We start from the raw sequence: 22,043 nt of genomic DNA on the forward strand, positions 1-22,043 counted from the left end.
GAGCCGAATCTGAGTAACATGGTGAATTCGGTTAGTTCCCAATAGGCGGCACTAGTAATAAGTGGACGGTTCGGGATATAGGAAAATTTTCACGAACGGAATCAAAATTTCTAGGCGAATTCAGTGAGTTCCCAATGGGACATGCTTGTATGAGTTTGCTTTTCAATATCGAGCAACATTTTAAGGAACGGAATCTAAGTATCATGGTGAATTGAGTAGGTTCCCAATAGGATTCGCATGTAATAAGCTTGTTATTCAAGAGAGAGCAACGTTTTAACGCACTGAAACACTGTTTCTTTGTGAATTCAGTTAGTTCCTAGTAGCCTGCTCTTGTAATATGTGTACTTTTAAAGATTTATAAAAATTTGGTGAGCCGAATCTGAGTAACATGGTGAATTCGGTTAGTTCCCAATAGGCCGCACTAGTAATAAGTGGACGGTTCGGGATATAGGAAAATTTTCACGAACGGAATCAAAATTTCTAGGCGAATTCAGTGAGTTCCCAATGGGACATGCTTGTATGAGTTTGCTTTTCAATATCGAGCAACATTTTAAGGAACGGAATCTAAGTATCATGGTGAATTGAGTAGGTTCCCAATAGGATTCGCATGTAATAAGCTTGTTATTCAAGATAGAGCAACGTTTTAACGCACTGAAACACTGTTTCTTTGTGAATTCAGTTAGTTCCTAGTAGCCTGCTCTTGTAATATGTGTACTTTTAAAGATTTATAAAAATTTGGTGAGCCGAATCTGAGTAACATGGTGAATTCGGTTAGTTCCCAATAGGCCGCACTAGTAATAAGTGGACTGTTCGGGATATAGGAAAATTTTCACGAACGGAATCAAAATTTCTAGGCGAATTCAGTGAGTTCCCAATGGGACATGCTTGTATGAGTTTGCTTTTCAATATCGAGCAACATTTTAAGGAACGGAATCTAAGTATCATGGTGAATTGAGTAGGTTCCCAATAGGATTCGCATGTAATAAGCTTGTTATTCAAGAGAGAGCAACGTTTTCACGCACTGAAACACTGTTTCTTTGTGAATTCAGTTAGTTCCTAGTAGCCTGCTCTTGTAATATGTGTACTTTTAAAGATTTATAAAAATTTGGTGAGCCGAATCTGAGTAACATGGTGAATTCGGTTAGTTCCCAATAGGCCGCACTAGTAATAAGTGGACTGTTCGGGATATAGGAAAATTTTCACGAACGGAATCAAAATTTCTAGGCGAATTCAGTGAGTTCCCAATGGGACATGCTTGTATGAGTTTGCTTTTCAATATCGAGCAACATTTTAAGGAACGGAATCTAAGTATCATGTTGAATTGAGTAGGTTCCCAATAGGATTCGCATGTAATAAGCTTGTTATTCAAGACAGAGCAACGTTTTAACGCACTGAAACACTGTTTCTTTGTGAATTCAGTTAGTTCCTAGTAGCCTGCTCTTGTAATATGTGTACTTTTAAAGATTTATCAAACTTTGTTGAGCCGAATCTGAGTAACATGGTGAATTCGGTTAGTTCCCAATAGGCCGCACTAGTAATAAGTGGACTGTTCGGGATATAGGAAAATTTTCACGAACGGAATCAAAATTTCTAGGCGAATTCAGTGAGTTCCCAATGGGACATGCTTGTATGAGTTTGCTTTTCAATATCGAGCAACATTTTAAGGAACGGAATCTAAGTATCATGGTGAATTGAGTAGGTTCCCAATAGGATTCGCATGTAATAAGCTTGTTATTCAAGATAGAGCAACGTTTTAACGCACTGAAACACTGTTTCTTTGTGAATTCAGTTAGTTCCTAGTAGCCTGCTCTTGTAATATGTGTACTTTTAAAGATTTATAAAAATTTGGTGAGCCGAATCTGAGTAACATGGTGAATTCGGTTAGTTCCCAATAGGCCGCACTAGTAATAAGTGGACTGTTCGGGATATAGGAAAATTTTCACGAACGGAATCAAAATTTCTAGGCGAATTCAGTGAGTTCCCAATGGGACATGCTTGTATGAGTTTGCTTTTCAATATCGAGCAACATTTTAAGGAACGGAATCTAAGTATCATGGTGAATTGAGTAGGTTCCCAATAGGATTCGCATGTAATAAGCTTGTTATTCAAGAGAGAGCAACGTTTTAACGCACTGAAACACTGTTTCTTTGTGAATTCAGTTAGTTCCTAGTAGCCTGCTCTTGTAATATGTGTACTTTTAAAGATTTATAAAAATTTGGTGAGCCGAATCTGAGTAACATGGTGAATTCGGTTAGTTCCCAATAGGCCGCACTAGTAATAAGTGGACTGTTCGGGATATAGGAAAATTTTCACGAACGGAATCAAAATTTCTAGGCGAATTCAGTGAGTTCCCAATGGGACATGCTTGTATGAGTTTGCTTTTCAATATCGAGCAACATTTTAAGGAACGGAATCTAAGTATCATGTTGAATTGAGTAGGTTCCCAATAGGATTCGCATGTAATAAGCTTGTTATTCAAGAGAGAGCAACGTTTTAACGCACTGAAACACTGTTTCTTTGTGAATTCAGTTAGTTCCTAGTAGCCTGCTCTTGTAATATGTGTACTTTTAAAGATTTATAAAAATTTGGTGAGCCGAATCTGAGTAACATGGTGAATTCGGTTAGTTCCCAATAGGCCGCACTAGTAATAAGTGGACTGTTCGGGATATAGGAAAATTTTCACGAACGGAATCAAAATTTCTAGGCGAATTCAGTGAGTTCCCAATGGGACATTCTTGTATGAGTTTGCTTTTCAATATCGAGCAACATTTTAAGGAACGGAATCTAAGTATCATGTTGAATTGAGTAGGTTCCCAATAGGATTCGCATGTAATAAGCTTGTTATTCAAGAGAGAGCAACGTTTTAACGCACTGAAACACTGTTTCTTTGTGAATTCAGTTAGTTCCTAGTAGCCTGCTCTTGTAATATGTGTACTTTTAAAGATTTATAAAAATTTGGTGAGCCGAATCTGAGTAACATGGTGAATTCGGTTAGTTCCCAATAGGCCGCACTAGTAATAAGTGGACTGTTCGGGATATAGGAAAATTTTCACGAACGGAATCAAAATTTCTAGGCGAATTCAGTGAGTTCCCAATGGGACATTCTTGTATGAGTTTGCTTTTCAATATCGAGCAACATTTTAAGGAACGGAATCTAAGTATCATGGTGAATTGAGTAGGTTCCCAATAGGATTCGCATGTAATAAGCTTGTTATTCAAGATAGAGCAACGTTTTAACGCACTGAAACACTGTTTCTTTGTGAATTCAGTTAGTTCCTAGTAGCCTGCTCTTGTAATATGTGTACTTTTAAAGATTTATAAAAATTTGGTGAGCCGAATCTGAGTAACATGGTGAATTCGGTTAGTTCCCAATAGGCCGCACTAGTAATAAGTGGACTGTTCGGGATATAGGAAAATTTTCACGAACGGAATCAAAATTTCTAGGCGAATTCAGTGAGTTCCCAATGGGACATGCTTGTATGAGTTTGCTTTTCAATATCGAGCAACATTTTAAGGAACGGAATCTAAGTATCATGTTGAATTGAGTAGGTTCCCAATAGGATTCGCATGTAATAAGCTTGTTATTCAAGACAGAGCAACGTTTTCACGCACTGAAACACTGTTTCTTTGTGAATTCAGTTAGTTCCTAGTAGCCTGCTCTTGTAATATGTGTACTTTTAAAGATTTATCAAACTTTGGTGAGCCGAATCTGAGTAACATGGTGAATTCGGTTAGTTCCCAATAGGCCGCACTAGTAATAAGTGGACTGTTCGGGATATAGGAAAATTTTCACGAACGGAATCAAAATTTCTAGGCGAATTCAGTGAGTTCCCAATGGGACATGCTTGTATGAGTTTGCTTTTCAATATCGAGCAACATTTTAAGGAACGGAATCTAAGTATCATGGTGAATTGAGTAGGTTCCCAATAGGATTCGCATGTAATAAGCTTGTTATTCAAGATAGAGCAACGTTTTAACGCACTGAAACACTGTTTCTTTGTGAATTCAGTTAGTTCCTAGTAGCCTGCTCTTGTAATATGTGTACTTTTAAAGATTTATAAAAATTTGGTGAGCCGAATCTGAGTAACATGGTGAATTCGGTTAGTTCCCAATAGGCCGCACTAGTAATAAGTGGACTGTTCGGGATATAGGAAAATTTTCACGAACGGAATCAAAATTTCTAGGCGAATTCAGTGAGTTCCCAATGGGACATGCTTGTATGAGTTTGCTTTTCAATATCGAGCAACATTTTAAGGAACGGAATCTAAGTATCATGGTGAATTGAGTAGGTTCCCAATAGGATTCGCATGTAATAAGCTTGTTATTCAAGATAGAGCAACGTTTTAACGCACTGAAACACTGTTTCTTTGTGAATTCAGTTAGTTCCTAGTAGCCTGCTCTTGTAATATGTGTACTTTTAAAGATTTATAAAAATTTGGTGAGCCGAATCTGAGTAACATGGTGAATTCGGTTAGTTCCCAATAGGCCGCACTAGTAATAAGTGGACTGTTCGGGATATAGGAAAATTTTCAAGAACGGAATCAAAATTTCTAGGCGAATTCAGTGAGTTCCCAATGGGACATGCTTGTATGAGTTTGCTTTTCAATATCGAGCAACATTTTAAGGAACGGAATCTAAGTATCATGGTGAATTGAGTAGGTTCCCAATAGGATTCGCATGTAATAAGCTTGTTATTCAAGATAGAGCAACGTTTTAACGCACTGAAACACTGTTTCTTTGTGAATTCAGTTAGTTCCTAGTAGCCTGCTCTTGTAATATGTGTACTTTTAAAGATTTATCAAACTTTGGTGAGCCGAATCTGAGTAACATGGTGAATTCGGTTAGTTCCCAATAGGCCGCACTAGTAATAAGTGGACTGTTCGGGATATAGGAAAATTTTCACGAACGGAATCAAAATTTCTAGGCGAATTCAGTGAGTTCCCAATGGGACATGCTTGTATGAGTTTGCTTTTCAATATCGAGCAACATTTTAAGGAACGGAATCTAAGTATCATGTTGAATTGAGTCGGTTCCCAATAGGATTCGCATGTAATAAGCTTGTTATTCAAGAGAGAGCAACGTTTTAACGCACTGAAACACTGTTTCTTTGTGAATTCAGTTAGTTCCTAGTAGCCTGCTCTTGTAATATGTGTACTTTTAAAGATTTATAAAAATTTGGTGAGCCGAATCTGAGTAACATGGTGAATTCGGTTAGTTCCCAATAGGCCGCACTAGTAATAAGTGGACTGTTCGGGATATAGGAAAATTTTCACGAACGGAATCAAAATTTCTAGGCGAATTCAGTGAGTTCCCAATGGGACATGCTTGTATGAGTTTGCTTTTCAATATCGAGCAACATTTTAAGGAACGGAATCTAAGTATCATGTTGAATTGAGTAGGTTCCCAATAGGATTCGCATGTAATAAGCTTGTTATTCAAGAGAGAGCAACGTTTTAACGCACTGAAACACTGTTTCTTTGTGAATTCAGTTAGTTCCTAGTAGCCTGCTCTTGTAATATGTGTACTTTTAAAGATTTATCAAAATTTGGTGAGCCGAATCTGAGTAACATGGTGAATTCGGTTAGTTCCCAATAGGCCGCACTAGTAATAAGTGGACTGTTCGGGATATAGGAAAATTTTCACGAACGGAATCAAAATTTCTAGGCGAATTCAGTGAGTTCCCAATGGGACATGCTTGTATGAGTTTGCTTTTCAATATCGAGCAACATTTTAAGGAACGGAATCTAAGTATCATGGTGAATTGAGTAGGTTCCCAATAGGATTCGAATGTAATAAGCTTGTTATTCAAGATAGAGCAACGTTTTAACGCACTGAAACACTGTTTCTTTGTGAATTCAGTTAGTTCCTAGTAGCCTGCTCTTGTAATATGTGTACTTTTAAAGATTTATAAAAATTTGGTGAGCCGAATCTGAGTAACATGGTGAATTGGGTTAGTTCCCAATAGGCCGCACTAGTAATAAGTGGACTGTTCGGGATATAGGAAAATTTTCACGAACGGAATCAAAATTTCTAGGCGAATTCAGTGAGTTCCCAATGGGACATGCTTGTATGAGTTTGCTTTTCAATATCGAGCAACATTTTAAGGAACGGAATCTAAGTATCATGTTGAATTGAGTAGGTTCCCAATAGGATTCGCATGTAATAAGCTTGTTATTCAAGATAGAGCAACGTTTTAACGCACTGAAACACTGTTTCTTTGTGAATTCAGTTAGTTCCTAGTAGCCTGCTCTTGTAATATGTGTACTTTTAAAGATTTATAAAAATTTGGTGAGCCGAATCTGAGTAACATGGTGAATTCGGTTAGTTCCCAATAGGCCGCACTAGTAATAAGTGGACTGTTCGGGATATAGGAAAATTTTCAAGAACGGAATCAAAATTTCTAGGCGAATTCAGTGAGTTCCCAATGGGACATGCTTGTATGAGTTTGCTTTTCAATATCGAGCAACATTTTAAGGAACGGAATCTAAGTATCATGGTGAATTGAGTAGGTTCCCAATAGGATTCGCATGTAATAAGCTTGTTATTCAAGATAGAGCAACGTTTTAACGCACTGAAACACTGTTTCTTTGTGAATTCAGTTAGTTCCTAGTAGCCTGCTCTTGTAATATGTGTACTTTTAAAGATTTATCAAACTTTGGTGAGCCGAATCTGAGTAACATGGTGAATTCGGTTAGTTCCCAATAGGCCGCACTAGTAATAAGTGGACTGTTCGGGATATAGGAAAATTTTCACGAACGGAATCAAAATTTCTAGGCGAATTCAGTGAGTTCCCAATGGGACATGCTTGTATGAGTTTGCTTTTCAATATCGAGCAACATTTTAAGGAACGGAATCTAAGTATCATGGTGAATTGAGTAGGTTCCCAATAGGATTCGCATGTAATAAGCTTGTTATTCAAGATAGAGCAACGTTTTAACGCACTGAAACACTGTTTCTTTGTGAATTCAGTTAGTTCCTAGTAGCCTGTTCTTGTAATATGTGTACTTTTAAAGATCTATAAAAATTTGGTGAGCCGAATCTGAGTAACATGGTGAATTCGGTTAGTTCCCAATAGGCCGCACTAGTAATAAGTGGACTGTTCGGGATATAGGAAAATTTTCAAGAACGGAATCAAAATTTCTAGGCGAATTCAGTGAGTTCCCAATGGGACATGCTTGTATGAGTTTGCTTTTCAATATCGAGCAACATTTTAAGGAACGGAATCTAAGTATCATGTTGAATTGAGTAGGTTCCCAATAGGATTCGCATGTAATAAGCTTGTTATTCAAGAGAGAGCAACGTTTTAACGCACTGAAACACTGTTTCTTTGTGAATTCAGTTAGTTCCTAGTAGCCTGCTCTTGTAATATGTGTACTTTTAAAGATTTATAAAAATTTGGTGAGCCGAATCTGAGTAACATGGTGAATTCGGTTAGTTCCCAATAGGCCGCACTAGTAATAAGTGGACTGTTCGGGATATAGGAAAATTTTCAAGAACGGAATCAAAATTTCTAGGCGAATTCAGTGAGTTCCCAATGGGACATGCTTGTATGAGTTTGCTTTTCAATATCGAGCAACATTTTAAGGAACGGAATCTAAGTATCATGTTGAATTGAGTAGGTTCCCAATAGGATTCGCATGTAATAAGCTTGTTATTCAAGAGAGAGCAACGTTTTAACGCACTGAAACACTGTTTCTTTGTGAATTCAGTTAGTTCCTAGTAGCCTGCTCTTGTAATATGTGTACTTTTAAAGATTTATAAAAATTTGGTGAGCCGAATCTGAGTAACATGGTGAATTCGGTTAGTTCCCAATAGGCCGCACTAGTAATAAGTGGACTGTTCGGGATATAGGAAAATTTTCACGAACGGAATCAAAATTTCTAGGCGAATTCAGTGAGTTCCCAATGGGACATGCTTGTATGAGTTTGCTTTTCAATATCGAGCAACATTTTAAGGAACGGAATCTAAGTATCATGGTGAATTGAGTAGGTTCCCAATAGGATTCGCATGTAATAAGCTTGTTATTCAAGAGAGAGCAACGTTTTAACGCACTGAAACACTGTTTCTTTGTGAATTCAGTTAGTTCCTAGTAGCCTGCTCTTGTAATATGTGTACTTTTAAAGATTTATAAAAATTTGGTGAGCCGAATCTGAGTAACATGGTGAATTCGGTTAGTTCCCAATAGGCCGCACTAGTAATAAGTGGACTGTTCGGGATATAGGAAAATTTTCACGAACGGAATCAAAATTTCTAGGCGAATTCAGTGAGTTCCCAATGGGACATGCTTGTATGAGTTTGCTTTTCAATATCGAGCAACATTTTAAGGAACGGAATCTAAGTATCATGTTGAATTGAGTAGGTTCCCAATAGGATTCGCATGTAATAAGCTTGTTATTCAAGAGAGAGCAACGTTTTAACGCACTGAAACACTGTTTCTTTGTGAATTCAGTTAGTTCCTAGTAGCCTGCTCTTGTAATATGTGTACTTTTAAAGATTTATAAAAATTTGGTGAGCCGAATCTGAGTAACATGGTGAATTCGGTTAGTTCCCAATAGGCCGCACTAGTAATAAGTGGACTGTTCGGGATATAGGAAAATTTTCAAGAACGGAATCAAAATTTCTAGGCGAATTCAGTGAGTTCCCAATGGGACATGCTTGTATGAGTTTGCTTTTCAATATCGAGCAACATTTTAAGGAACGGAATCTAAGTATCATGGTGAATTGAGTAGGTTCCCAATAGGATTCGCATGTAATAAGCTTGTTATTCAAGAGAGAGCAACGTTTTCACGCACTGAAACACTGTTTCTTTGTGAATTCAGTTAGTTCCTAGTAGCCTGCTCTTGTAATATGTGTACTTTTAAAGATTTATCAAACTTTGGTGAGCCGAATCTGAGTAACATGGTGAATTCGGTTAGTTCCCAATAGGCCGCACTAGTAATAAGTGGACTGTTCGGGATATAGGAAAATTTTCACGAACGGAATCAAAATTTCTAGGCGAATTCAGTGAGTTCCCAATGGGACATGCTTGTATGAGTTTGCTTTTCAATATCGAGCAACATTTTAAGGAACGGAATCTAAGTATCATGTTGAATTGAGTAGGTTCCCAATAGGATTCGCATGTAATAAGCTTGTTATTCAAGATAGAGCAACGTTTTAACGCACTGAAACACTGTTTCTTTGTGAATTCAGTTAGTTCCTAGTAGCCTGTTCTTGTAATATGTGTACTTTTAAAGATTTATAAAAATTTGGTGAGCCGAATCTGAGTAACATGGTGAATTCGGTTAGTTCCCAATAGGCCGCACTAGTAATAAGTGGACTGTTCGGGATATAGGAAAATTTTCAGGAACGGAATCAAAATTTCTAGGCGAATTCAGTGAGTTCCCAATGGGACATGCTTGTATGAGTTTGCTTTTCAATATCGAGCAACATTTTAAGGAACGGAATCTAAGTATCATGTTGAATTGAGTAGGTTCCCAATAGGATTCGCATGTAATAAGCTTGTTATTCAAGAGAGAGCAACGTTTTCACGCACTGAAACACTGTTTCTTTGTGAATTCAGTTAGTTCCTAGTAGCCTGCTCTTGTAATATGTGTACTTTTAAAGATTTATAAAAATTTGGTGAGCCGAATCTGAGTAACATGGTGAATTCGGTTAGTTCCCAATAGGCCGCACTAGTAATAAGTGGACTGTTCGGGATATAGGAAAATTTTCACGAACGGAATCAAAATTTCTAGGCGAATTCAGTGAGTTCCCAATGGGACATGCTTGTATGAGTTTGCTTTTCAATATCGAGCAACATTTTAAGGAACGGAATCTAAGTATCATGGTGAATTGAGTAGGTTCCCAATAGGATTCGCATGTAATAAGCTTGTTATTCAAGAGAGAGCAACGTTTTAACGCACTGAAACACTGTTTCTTTGTGAATTCAGTTAGTTCCTAGTAGCCTGCTCTTGTAATATGTGTACTTTTAAAGATTTATAAAAATTTGGTGAGCCGAATCTGAGTAACATGGTGAATTCGGTTAGTTCCCAATAGGCCGCACTAGTAATAAGTGGACTGTTCGGGATATAGGAAAATTTTCAAGAACGGAATCAAAATTTCTAGGCGAATTCAGTGAGTTCCCAATGGGACATGCTTGTATGAGTTTGCTTTTCAATATCGAGCAACATTTTAAGGAACGGAATCTAAGTATCATGGTGAATTGAGTAGGTTCCCAATAGGATTCGCATGTAATAAGCTTGTTATTCAAGATAGAGCAACGTTTTAACGCACTGAAACACTGTTTCTTTGTGAATTCAGTTAGTTCCTAGTAGCCTGCTCTTGTAATATGTGTACTTTTAAAGATTTATAAAAATTTGGTGAGCCGAATCTGAGTAACATGGTGAATTCGGTTAGTTCCCAATAGGCCGCACTAGTAATAAGTGGACTGTTCGGGATATAGGAAAATTTTCAAGAACGGAATCAAAATTTCTAGGCGAATTCAGTGAGTTCCCAATGGGACATGCTTGTATGAGTTTGCTTTTCAATATCGAGCAACATTTTAAGGAACGGAACCTAAGTATCATGTTGAATTGAGTAGGTTCCCAATAGGATTCGCATGTAATAAGCTTGTTATTCAAGATATAGCAACGTTTTAACGCACTGAAACACTGTTTCTTTGTGAATTCAGTTAGTTCCTAGTAGCCTGCTCTTGTAATATGTGTACTTTTAAAGATTTATAAAAATTTGGTGAGCCGAATCTGAGTAACATGGTGAATTCGGTTAGTTCCCAATAGGCCGCACTAGTAATAAGTGGACTGTTCGGGATATAGGAAAATTTTCAAGAACGGAATCAAAATTTCTAGGCGAATTCAGTGAGTTCCCAATGGGACAGGCTTGTATGAGTTTGCTTTTCAATATCGAGCAACATTTTAAGGAACGGAATCTAAGTATCATGTTGAATTGAGTAGGTTCCCAATAGGATTCGCATGTAATAAGCTTGTTATTCAAGATAGAGCAACGTTTTAACGCACTGAAACACTGTTTCTTTGTGAATTCAGTTAGTTCCTAGTAGCCTGCTCTTGTAATATGTGTACTTTTAAAGATTTATAAAAATTTGGTGAGCCGAATCTGAGTAACATGGTGAATTCGGATAGTTCCCAATAGGCTGCACTAGTAATAAGTGGACTGTTCGGGATATAGGAAAATTTTCACGAACGGAATCAAAATTTCTAGGCGAATTCAGTGAGTTCCCAATGGGACATGCTTGTATGAGTTTGCTTTTCAATATCGAGCAACATTTTAAGGAACGGAATCTAAGTATCATGTTGAATTGAGTAGGTTCCCAATAGGATTCGCATGTAATAAGCTTGTTATTCAAGATAGAGCAACGTTTTAACGCACTGAAACACTGTTTCTTTGTGAATTCAGTTAGTTCCTAGTAGCCTGTTCTTGTAATATGTGTACTTTTAAAGATTTATAAAAATTTGGTGAGCCGAATCTGAGTAACATGGTGAATTCGGTTAGTTCCCAATAGGCCGCACAAGTAATAAGTGGACTGTTCGGGATATAGGAAAATTTTCAGGAACGGAATCAAAATTTCTAGGCGAATTCAGTGAGTTCCCAATGGGACATGCTTGTATGAGTTTGCTTTTCAATATCGAGCAACATTTTAAGGAACGGAATCTAAGTATCATGTTGAATTGAGTAGGTTCCCAATAGGATTCGCATGTAATAAGCTTGTTATTCAAGAGAGAGCAACGTTTTCACGCACTGAAACACTGTTTCTTTGTGAATTCAGTTAGTTCCTAGTAGCCTGCTCTTGTAATATGTGTACTTTTAAAGATTTATAAAAATTTGGTGAGCCGAATCTGAGTAACATGGTGAATTCGGTTAGTTCCCAATAGGCCGCACTAGTAATAAGTGGACTGTTCGGGATATAGGAAAATTTTCACGAACGGAATCAAAATTTCTAGGCGAATTCAGTGAGTTCCCAATGGGACATGCTTGTATGAGTTTGCTTTTCAATATCGAGCAACATTTTAAGGAACGGAATCTAAGTATCATGGTGAATTGAGTAGGTTCCCAATAGGATTCGCATGTAATAAGCTTGTTATTCAAGAGAGAGCAACGTTTTAACGCACTGAAACACTGTTTCTTTGTGAATTCAGTTAGTTCCTAGTAGCCTGCTCTTGTAATATGTGTACTTTTAAAGATTTATAAAAATTTGGTGAGCCGAATCTGAGTAACATGGTGAATTCGGTTAGTTCCCAATAGGCCGCACTAGTAATAAGTGGACTGTTCGGGATATAGGAAAATTTTCACGAACGGAATCAAAATTTCTAGGCGAATTCAGTGAGTTCCCAATGGGACATGCTTGTATGAGTTTGCTTTTCAATATCGAGCAACATTTTAAGGAACGGAATCTAAGTATCATGGTGAATTGAGTAGGTTCCCAATAGGATTCGCATGTAATAAGCTTGTTATTCAAGATAGAGCAACGTTTTAACGCACTGAAACACTGTTTCTTTGTGAATTCAGTTAGTTCCTAGTAGCCTGCTCTTGTAATATGTGTACTTTTAAAGATTTATAAAAATTTGGTGAGCCGAATCTGAGTAACATGGTGAATTCGGTTAGTTCCCAATAGGCCGCACTAGTAATAAGTGGACTGTTCGGGATATAGGAAAATTTTCAAGAACGGAATCAAAATTTCTAGGCGAATTCAGTGAGTTCCCAATGGGACATGCTTGTATGAGTTTGCTTTTCAATATCGAGCAACATTTTAAGGAACGGAACCTAAGTATCATGTTGAATTGAGTAGGTTCCCAATAGGATTCGCATGTAATAAGCTTGTTATTCAAGATATAGCAACGTTTTAACGCACTGAAACACTGTTTCTTTGTGAATTCAGTTAGTTCCTAGTAGCCTGCTCTTGTAATATGTGTACTTTTAAAGATTTATAAAAATTTGGTGAGCCGAATCTGAGTAACATGGTGAATTCGGTTAGTTCCCAATAGGCCGCACTAGTAATAAGTGGACTGTTCGGGATATAGGAAAATTTTCAAGAACGGAATCAAAATTTCTAGGCGAATTCAGTGAGTTCCCAATGGGACAGGCTTGTATGAGTTTGCTTTTCAATATCGAGCAACATTTTAAGGAACGGAATCTAAGTATCATGTTGAATTGAGTAGGTTCCCAATAGGATTCGCATGTAATAAGCTTGTTATTCAAGATAGATCAACGTTTTAACGCACTGAAACACTGTTTCTTTGTGAATTCAGTTAGTTCCTAGTAGCCTGCTCTTGTAATATGTGTACTTTTAAAGATTTATAAAAATTTGGTGAGCCGAATCTGAGTAACATGGTGAATTCGGATAGTTCCCAATAGGCTGCACTAGTAATAAGTGGACTGTTCGGGATATAGGAAAATTTTCACGAACGGAATCAAAATTTCTAGGCGAATTCAGTGAGTTCCCAATGGGACATGCTTGTATGAGTTTGCTTTTCAATATCGAGCAACATTTTAAGGAACGGAATCTAAGTATCATGGTGAATTGAGTAGGTTCCCAATAGGATTCGCATGTAATAAGCTTGTTATTCAAGATAGAGCAACGTTTTAACGCACTGAAACACTGTTTCTTTGTGAATTCAGTTAGTTCCTAGTAGCCTGCTCTTGTAATATGTGTACTTTTAAAGATTTATAAAAATTTGGTGAGCCGAATCTGAGTAACATGGTGAATTCGGTTAGTTCCCAATAGGCCGCATTAGTAATAAGTGGACTGTTCGGGATATAGGAAAATTTTCAGGAACGGAATCAAAATTTCTAGGCGAATTCAGTGAGTTCCCAATGGGACATGCTTGTATGAGTTTGCTTTTCAATATCGAGCAACATTTTAAGGAACGGAATCTAAGTATCATGTTGAATTGAGTAGGTTCCCAATAGGATTCGCATGTAATAAGCTTGTTATTCAAGAGAGAGCAACGTTTTCACGCACTGAAACACTGTTTCTTTGTGAATTCAGTTAGTTCCTAGTAGCCTGCTCTTGTAATATGTGTACTTTTAAAGATTTATAAAAATTTGGTGAGCCGAATCTGAGTAACATGGTGAATTCGGTTAGTTCCCAATAGGCCGCACTAGTAATAAGTGGACTGTTCGGGATATAGGAAAATTTTCACGAACGGAATCAAAATTTCTAGGCGAATTCAGTGAGTTCCCAATGGGACATGCTTGTATGAGTTTGCTTTTCAATATCGAGCAACATTTTAAGGAACGGAATCTAAGTATCATGGTGAATTGAGTAGGTTCCCAATAGGATTCGCATGTAATAAGCTTGTTATTCAAGATAGAGCAACGTTTTAACGCACTGAAACACTGTTTTTTTGTGAATTCAGTTAGTTCCTAGTAGCCTGCTCTTGTAATATGTGTAGTTTTAAAGATTTATAAAAATTTGGTGAGCCGAATCTGAGTAACATGGTGAATTCGGTTAGTTCCCAATAGGCCGCACTAGTAATAAGTGGACTGTTCGGGATATAGGAAAATTTTCAAGAACGGAATCAAAATTTCTAGGCGAATTCAGTGAGTTCCCAATGGGACATGCTTGTATGAGTTTGCTTTTCAATATCGAGCAACATTTTAAGGAACGGAATCTAAGTATCATGTTGAATTGAGTAGGTTCCCAATAGGATTCGCATGTAATAAGCTTGTTATTCAAGAGAGAGCAACGTTTTAACGCACTGAAACACTGTTTCTTTGTGAATTCAGTTAGTTCCTAGTAGCCTGCTCTTGTAATATGTGTACTTTTAAAGATTTATAAAAATTTGGTGAGCCGAATCTGAGTAACATGGTGAATTCGGTTAGTTCCCAATAGGCCGCACTAGTAATAAGTGGACTGTTCGGGATATAGGAAAATTTTCACGAACGGAATCAAAATTTCTAGGCGAATTCAGTGAGTTCCCAATGGGACATGCTTGTATGAGTTTGCTTTTCAATATCGAGCAACATTTTAAGGAACGGAATCTAAGTATCATGGTGAATTGAGTAGGTTCCCAATAGGATTCGCATGTAATAAGCTTGTTATTCAAGAGAGAGCAACGTTTTAACGCACTGAAACACTGTTTCTTTGTGAATTCAGTTAGTTCCTAGTAGCCTGCTCTTGTAATATGTGTACTTTTAAAGATTTATAAAAATTTGGTGAGCCGAATCTGAGTAACATGGTGAATTCGGTTAGTTCCCAATAGGCCGCACTAGTAATAAGTGGACTGTTCGGGATATAGGAAAATTTTCACGAACGGAATCAAAATTTCTAGGGGAATTCAGTGAGTTCCCAATGGGACATGCTTGTATGAGTTTGCTTTTCAATATCGAGCAACATTTTAAGGAACGGAATCTAAGTATCATGTTGAATTGAGTAGGTTCCCAATAGGATTCGCATGTAATAAGCTTGTTATTCAAGAGAGAGCAACGTTTTAACGCACTGAAACACTGTTTCTTTGTGAATTCAGTTAGTTCCTAGTAGCCTGCTCTTGTAATATGTGTACTTTTAAAGATTTATAAAAATTTGGTGAGCCGAATCTGAGTAACATGGTGAATTCGGTTAGTTCCCAATAGGCCGCACTAGTAATAAGTGGACTGTTCGGGATATAGGAAAATTTTCACGAACGGAATCAAAATTTCTAGGCGAATTCAGTGAGTTCCCAATGGGACATGCTTGTATGAGTTTGCTTTTCAATATCGAGCAACATTTTAAGGAACGGAATCTAAGTATCATGTTGAATTGAGTAGGTTCCCAATAGGATTCGCATGTAATAAGCTTGTTATTCAAGATAGAGCAACGTTTTAACGCACTGAAACACTGTTTCTTTGTGAATTCAGTTAGTTCCTAGTAGCCTTTTCTTGTAATATGTGTACTTTTAAAGATTTATAAAAATTTGGTGAGCCGAATCTGAGTAACATGGTGAATTCGGTTAGTTCCCAATAGGCCGCACAAGTAATAAGTGGACTGTTCGGGATATAGGAAAATTTTCAGGAACGGAATCAAAATTTCTAGGCGAATTCAGTGAGTTCCCAATGGGACATGCTTGTATGAGTTTGCTTTTCAATATCGAGCAGCATTTTAAGGAACGGAATCTAAGTATCATGTTGAATTGAGTAGGTTCCCAATAGGATTCGCATGTAATAAGCTTGTTATTCAAGAGAGAGCAACGTTTTCACGCACTGAAACACTGTTTCTTTGTGAATTCAGTTAGTTCCTAGTAGCCTGCTCTTGTAATATGTGTACTTTTAAAGATTTATAAAAATTTGGTGAGCCGAATCTGAGTAACATGGTGAATTCGGTTAGTTCCCAATAGGCCGCACTAGTAATAAGTGGACTGTTCGGGATATAGGAAAATTTTCACGAACGGAATCAAAATTTCTAGGCGAATTCAGTGAGTTCCCAATGGGACATGCTTGTATGAGTTTGCTTTTCAATATCGAGCAACATTTTAAGGAACGGAATCTAAGTATCATGGTGAATTGAGTAGGTTCCCAATAGGATTCGCATGTAATAAGCTTGTTATTCAAGAGAGAGCAACGTTTTAACGCACTGAAACACTGTTTCTTTGTGAATTCAGTTAGTTCCTAGTAGCCTGCTCTTGTAATATGTGTACTTTTAAAGATTTATAAAAATTTGGTGAGCCGAATCTGAGTAACATGGTGAATTCGGTTAGTTCCCAATAGGCCGCACTAGTAATAAGTGGATTGTTCGGGATATAGGAAAATTTTCACGAACGGAATCAAAATTTCTAGGCGAATTCAGTGAGTTCCCAATGGGACATGCTTGTATGAGTTTGCTTTTCAATATCGAGCAACATTTTAAGGAACGGAATCTAAGTATCATGTTGAATTGAGTAGGTTCCCAATAGGATTCGCATGTAATAAGCTTGTTATTCAAGATAGAGCAACGTTTTAACGCACTGAAACACTGTTTCTTTGTGAATTCAGTTAGTTCCTAGTAGCCTGCTCTTGTAATATGTGTACTTTTAAAGATTTATAAAAATTTGGTGAGCCGAATCTGAGTAACATGGTGAATTCGGTTAGTTCCCAATAGGCCGCACTAGTAATAAGTGGACTGTTCGGGATATAGGAAAATTTTCAAGAACGGAATCAAAATTTCTAGGCGAATTCAGTGAGTTCCCAATGGGACATGCTTGTATGAGTTTGCTTTTCAATATCGAGCAACATTTTAAGGAACGGAACCTAAGTATCATGTTGAATTGAGTAGGTTCCCAATAGGATTCGCATGTAATAAGCTTGTTATTCAAGATATAGCAACGTTTTAACGCACTGAAACACTGTTTCTTTGTGAATTCAGTTAGTTCCTAGTAGCCTGCTCTTGTAATATGTGTACTTTTAAAGATTTATAAAAATTTGGTGAGCCGAATCTGAGTAACATGGTGAATTCGGTTAGTTCCCAATAGGCCGCACTAGTAATAAGTGGACTGTTCGGGATATAGGAAAATTTTCAAGAACGGAATCAAAATTTCTAGGCGAATTCAGTGAGTTCCCAATGGGACAGGCTTGTATGAGTTTGCTTTTCAATATCGAGCAACATTTTAAGGAACGGAATCTAAGTATCATGTTGAATTGAGTAGGTTCCCAATAGGATTCGCATGTAATAAGCTTGTTATTCAAGATAGATCAACGTTTTAACGCACTGAAACACTGTTTCTTTGTGAATTCAGTTAGTTCCTAGTAGCCTGCTCTTGTAATATGTGTACTTTTAAAGATTTATAAAAATTTGGTGAGCCGAATCTGAGTAACATGGTGAATTCGGATAGTTCCCAATAGGCTGCACTAGTAATAAGTGGACTGTTCGGGATATAGGAAAATTTTCACGAACGGAATCAAAATTTCTAGGCGAATTCAGTGAGTTCCCAATGGGACATGCTTGTATGAGTTTGCTTTTCAATATCGAGCAACATTTTAAGGAACGGAATCTAAGTATCATGGTGAATTGAGTAGGTTCCCAATAGGATTCGCATGTAATAAGCTTGTTATTCAAGATAGAGCAACGTTTTAACGCACTGAAACACTGTTTCTTTGTGAATTCAGTTAGTTCCTAGTAGCCTGCTCTTGTAATATGTGTACTTTTAAAGATTTATAAAAATTTGGTGAGCCGAATCTGAGTAACATGGTGAATTCGGTTAGTTCCCAATAGGCCGCATTAGTAATAAGTGGACTGTTCGGGATATAGGAAAATTTTCAGGAACGGAATCAAAATTTCTAGGCGAATTCAGTGAGTTCCCAATGGGACATGCTTGTATGAGTTTGCTTTTCAATATCGAGCAACATTTTAAGGAACGGAATCTAAGTATCATGTTGAATTGAGTAGGTTCCCAATAGGATTCGCATGTAATAAGCTTGTTATTCAAGAGAGAGCAACGTTTTCACGCACTGAAACACTGTTTCTTTGTGAATTCAGTTAGTTCCTAGTAGCCTGCTCTTGTAATATGTGTACTTTTAAAGATTTATAAAAATTTGGTGAGCCGAATCTGAGTAACATGGTGAATTCGGTTAGTTCCCAATAGGCCGCACTAGTAATAAGTGGACTGTTCGGGATATAGGAAAATTTTCACGAACGGAATCAAAATTTCTAGGCGAATTCAGTGAGTTCCCAATGGGACATGCTTGTATGAGTTTGCTTTTCAATATCAAGCAACATTTTAAGGAACGGAATCTAAGTATCATGGTGAATTGAGTAGGTTCCCAATAGGATTCGCATGTAATAAGCTTGTTATTCAAGATAGAGCAACGTTTTAACGCACTGAAACACTGTTTTTTTGTGAATTCAGTTAGTTCCTAGTAGCCTGCTCTTGTAATATGTGTACTTTTAAAGATTTATAAAAATTTGGTGAGCCGAATCTGAGTAACATGGTGAATTCGGTTAGTTCCCAATAGGCCGCACTAGTAATAAGTGGACTGTTCGGGATATAGGAAAATTTTCAAGAACGGAATCAAAATTTCTAGGCGAATTCAGTGAGTTCCCAATGGGACATGCTTGTATGAGTTTGCTTTTCAATATCGAGCAACATTTTAAGGAACGGAATCTAAGTATCATGTTGAATTGAGTAGGTTCCCAATAGGATTCGCATGTAATAAGCTTGTTATTCAAGAGAGAGCAACGTTTTAACGCACTGAAACACTGTTTCTTTGTGAATTCAGTTAGTTCCTAGTAGCCTGCTCTTGTAATATGTGTACTTTTAAAGATTTATAAAAATTTGGTGAGCCGAATCTGAGTAACATGGTGAATTCGGTTAGTTCCCAATAGGCCGCACTAGTAATAAGTGGACTGTTCGGGATATAGGAAAATTTTCACGAACGGAATCAAAATTTCTAGGCGAATTCAGTGAGTTCCCAATGGGACATGCTTGTATGAGTTTGCTTTTCAATATCGAGCAACATTTTAAGGAACGGAATCTAAGTATCATGGTGAATTGAGTAGGTTCCCAATAGGATTCGCATGTAATAAGCTTGTTATTCAAGAGAGAGCAACGTTTTAACGCACTGAAACACTGTTTCTTTGTGAATTCAGTTAGTTCCTAGTAGCCTGCTCTTGTAATATGTGTACTTTTAAAGATTTATAAAAATTTGGTGAGCCGAATCTGAGTAACATGGTGAATTCGGTTAGTTCCCAATAGGCCGCACTAGTAATAAGTGGACTGTTCGGGATATAGGAAAATTTTCACGAACGGAATCAAAATTTCTAGGCGAATTCAGTGAGTTCCCAATGGGACATGCTTGTATGAGTTTGCTTTTCAATATCGAGCAACATTTTAAGGAACGGAATCTAAGTATCATGTTGAATTGAGTAGGTTCCCAATAGGATTCGCGTGTAATAAGCTTGTTATTCAAGAGAGAGCAACGTTTTAACGCACTGAAACACTGTTTCTTTGTGAATTCAGTTAGTTCCTAGTAGCCTGCTCTTGTAATATGTGTACTTTTAAAGATTTATAAAAATTTGGTGAGCCGAATCTGAGTAACATGGTGAATTCGGTTAGTTCCCAATAGGCCGCACTAGTAATAAGTGGACTGTTCGGGATATAGGAAAATTTTCAAGAACGGAATCAAAATTTCTAGGCGAATTCAGTGAGTTCCCAATGGGACATGCTTGTATGAGTTTGCTTTTCAATATCGAGCAACATTTTAAGGAACGGAATCTAAGTATCATGGTGAATTGAGTAGGTTCCCAATAGGATTCACATGTAATAAGCTTGTTATTCAAGATAGAGCAACGTTTTAACGCACTGAAACATGGTTTCTTTGTGAATTCAGTTAGTTCCTAGTAGCCTGCTCTTGTAATATGTGTACTTTTAAAGATTTATCAAACTTTGGTGAGCCGAATCTGAGTAACATGGTGAATTCGGTTAGTTCCCAATAGGCCGCACTAGTAATAAGTGGACTGTTCGGGATATAGGAAAATTTTCACGAACGGAATCAAAATTTCTAGGCGAATTCAGTGAGTTCCCAATGGGACATGCTTGTATGAGTTTGCTTTTCAATATCGAGCAACATTTTAAGGAACGGAATCTAAGTATCATGTTGAATTGAGTAGGTTCCCAATAGGATTCGCATGTAATAAGCTTGTTATTCAAGAGAGAGCAACGTTTTAACGCACTGAAACACTGTTTCTTTGTGAATTCAGTTAGTTCCTAGTAGCCTGTTCTTGTAATATGTGTACTTTTAAAGATTTATAAAAATTTGGTGAGCCGAATCTGAGTAACATGGTGAATTCGGTTAGTTCCCAATAGGCCGCACTAGTAATAAGTGGACTGTTCGGGATATAGGAAAATTTTCAGGAACGGAATCAAAATTTCTAGGCGAATTCAGTGAGTTCCCAATGGGACATGCTTGTATGAGTTTGCTTTTCAATATCGAGCAACATTTTAAGGAACGGAATCTAAGTATCATGTTGAATTGAGTAGGTTCCCAATAGGATTCGCATGTAATAAGCTTGTTATTCAAGAGAGAGCAACGTTTTCACGCACTGAAACACTGTTTCTTTGTGAATTCAGTTAGTTCCTAGTAGCCTGCTCTTGTAATATGTGTACTTTTAAAGATATATAAAAATTTGGTGAGCCGAATCTGAGTAACATGGTGAATTCGGTTAGTTCCCAATAGGCCGCACTAGTAATAAGTGGACTGTTCGGGATATAGGAAAATTTTCACGAACGGAATCAAAATTTCTAGGCGAATTCAGTGAGTTCCCAATGGGACATGCTTGTATGAGTTTGCTTTTCAATATCGAGCAACATTTTAAGGAACGGAATCTAAGTATCATGGTGAATTGAGTAGGTTCCCAATAGGATTCGCATGTAATAAGCTTGTTATTCAAGAGAGAGCAACGTTTTAACGCACTGAAACACTGTTTCTTTGTGAATTCAGTTAGTTCCTAGTAGCCTGCTCTTGTAATATGTGTACTTTTAAAGATTTATAAAAATTTGGTGAGCCGAATCTGAGTAACATGGTGAATTCGGTTAGTTCCCAATAGGCCGCACTAGTAATAAGTGGACTGTTCGGGATATAGGAAAATTTTCACGAACGGAATCAAAATTTCTAGGCGAATTCAGTGAGTTCCCAATGGGACATGCTTGTATGAGTTTGCTTTTCAATATCGAGCAACATTTTAAGGAACGGAATCTAAGTATCATGGTGAATTGAGTAGGTTCCCAATAGGATTCGCATGTAATAAGCTTGTTATTCAAGATAGAGCAACGTTTTAACGCACTGAAACACTGTTTCTTTGTGAATTCAGTTAGTTCCTAGTAGCCTGCTCTTGTAATATGTGTACTTTTAAAGATTTATAAAAATTTGGTGAGCCGAATCTGAGTAACATGGTGAATTCGGTTAGTTCCCAATAGGCCGCACTAGTAATAAGTGGACTGTTCGGGATATAGGAAAATTTTCAAGAACGGAATCAAAATTTCTAGGCGAATTCAGTGAGTTCCCAATGGGACATGCTTGTATGAGTTTGCTTTTCAATATCGAGCAACATTTTAAGGAACGGAACCTAAGTATCATGTTGAATT

This window comes from Rattus norvegicus, chromosome 17, assembly GCF_036323735.1.
Source record: "Rattus norvegicus strain BN/NHsdMcwi chromosome 17, GRCr8, whole genome shotgun sequence".
NCBI lineage: Eukaryota > Metazoa > Chordata > Mammalia > Rodentia > Muridae > Rattus > Rattus norvegicus.